We start from the raw sequence: 2,552 nt of genomic DNA on the forward strand, positions 1-2,552 counted from the left end.
CTGTGCCTTAAAGATAATGTCTTCAACTTATTCTAGGGCCCTGAATATAATATTTTTGGACTTGGAATATGAATAAGAAAATTAAAATGTTCTCTATTTTCTTATTCTTCATCTTAAGCTTTCATTCCCTCCTAGCCAAGCTGGTTCTTCCTGTTTAGAGATTTTTCTCCTCTGTTCTTACAACAATATAGTTTCTAATTATGGGATAGAAAGACACTGATATATGCATAACATCAATTTGTATTCTTCTAGTTCCTTTTAAATCTGATTTCAGATTAAAGGTGCTAGCATCATGATTTGGGGAAGAAATGTTAGTTTTTGACTTTTGTAGGTTTTAAGATCCCTGAGTCTACTAGAAGAGTTAAAACAACTTTGAAAACAAAAAAGGACTGGCATTATATGATTTTAAGACATATGATAAGCTACAGAAATCAAGACAGTGTGATACTGGTGCTAAGACGAAGAAATGGAACATCGTAATAAAATAGTTTAGAAAATTATTTATATGTAATAAACAACTGATTTTCAACAAATGTGTGAAGGTAATTCAAATGGTAAAAGGATCATCTTGTCAACAAAAGGTGCTGGGACAACTGAACATCCATTTGCAAAAAAATAAAAAGAATAAATAAACAAAACTTTGACCCATACTTCACACTATATGCAAAAATTAACTCAAGATAGGTTACAAACTTAAATGCAAGACTAAAAACTACACAATGTCTAGAAGTAAACATAGGAAAAGACCTTTATGACCTTGGGTTAGGCAAAGGTTTCTTAGATACAATACTGAGAGCACAATCCATAAAAGAAAAATTAATCAATCGGACCTTATTAAAAATAAAAACTGTTCCTCTTTGAAAACCGCTGTTAAAGAAAGAAAAGACAAACCAAAACTGAGAGAAAATATTTGCCAAGTGTACATTTGATAAAAAACTAGTATCTAGAACATCTAAAAACCTCTAATAACTCAATAATATGAAAACAAAGAACGCACTTTTTAAAAATGAACAAAAGTTTTGAACACACGCTTCACCTAAGAAGATAAAGGAATGACAAATAAGCACCAGAATAGATGTTCAATACTATTAGGGAAATGCAAATTAAAACTACAATGCTAGGGCAGAGATTCACTGTGGCTTCTTATTTCAACAATTCTTTCACAGAACCCAGCTGTCCCCACATTCCAAACTCCACCCCAGTTAACCAACCACTCAGAGCCAGCTCTCCAACACCTCTTCACAAATCCTTTGGACAATCTCCAAGCCCCCGCTGCCTGCTGTGATGACCAGCCCCCTTGCAGGTGCACCCGAACTACCACCAGGACTCAGAGGTCACCATCAATCACCAAACTGACCCAGAGCTCTACATCTCCTACATCTACCTGCCCATGTCTTACTACTTTGAATGTGATAAGGTGATTTTGAAGGACCAAATGTTTTCTTCACTGATTTCATGAGAAGAGAGAACATGTTGAAAATTGATGAAGCTGTAGAACCAAGAAAGTGACTACATCTTCCATCAGGATATCAAGAAACCAGACTGTGCTCACTGGGGAGTGAGGTGAATGCAATGGAGTGTATTTCATACTTAATAAAAATAAAAGTGTGAGTTGGTCACTGCTGGAACTGCATGAAAAGGCCATTGGAAAAAAAAATGGACCCCTATTTGTGTGATTTCATTGGGACTTATTACCTAAACGAGCAGGTAAAATCCATTGAAGAATTGGATGACCACTGCAACCAACTTGTATAAGATGGGGGCCCTGGATCCTGGCATTGCAGAGCCTGTCTTTGACAAGCACACCCTGGGAGACAGTGACACTGATAGCTAAGCCTTGGATTGGCTTCCCTATAGCCATGGGACTGACTTCTTCTGTTACCAAGGCTGTGCATGCATTTGGGTTTATCTTTACCTTCTCAGTAAGTTGTACCGAAACATCAACTTAAGTTCTTTCATTTGTACCATTCTTTCAAATAAAGCAATACTGTTATGCTCCTCCTCCAAAACAAACAAACAAACAAACAAACAAAAAACAAAAACAACCTACTGTGAAATAACACTTCGCTGCACACCTATTAGAATAGCTAAAAATTTAGAAAGCTGACCATACCAAGTGTTAGCAAGGAAGTAGAGCTCTACACATTACTGGTGGGGATGTAAAATGGTGCAACCACTTTGGAAAAAAGTCGGTGTCTTAAAAAGTTAAGCATATACATATCACATGACCTAGCACTTCCAGTAGATACTTTCCTTTTATTTATTTCTTCTATTTTATTATGTTAGTCACCATAGTAGATACTTTCCTAAGAGAAATGAAAGCATATGTCCATATGAAGACCTGTACACAAATGCTCAGGGGAGTTTTATTTATAATAGCTTAAAAGTGGAAACAATTTCAAATTTCCATCAAAAAGTGGATGTATAAATTAAGTATGGCACATTCACCCAATGGAATACTACTCAGTAATAAAAATGGATAAAATATTTGTAAATGCTACCAAATGGATGAATCTCAGAATAATTACACCTAGTGAAAGAAGTAAGGAAAA

At 35.6% G+C, this 2,552-nt stretch overlaps 1 pseudogene; it reads left to right on the forward strand.

The window, feature by feature from the left end:
* The first annotated feature begins 466 nt into the window (after positions 1–466).
* Positions 467–1,834, forward strand: LOC110583234 (annotated as a pseudogene).
* Positions 1,835–2,552: the final 718 nt, after the last annotated feature.

This window comes from Neomonachus schauinslandi, chromosome 8 (genome assembly GCF_002201575.2).
Source record: "Neomonachus schauinslandi chromosome 8, ASM220157v2, whole genome shotgun sequence".
In the NCBI taxonomy this organism is placed as follows: Eukaryota; Metazoa; Chordata; class Mammalia; order Carnivora; family Phocidae; genus Neomonachus; species Neomonachus schauinslandi.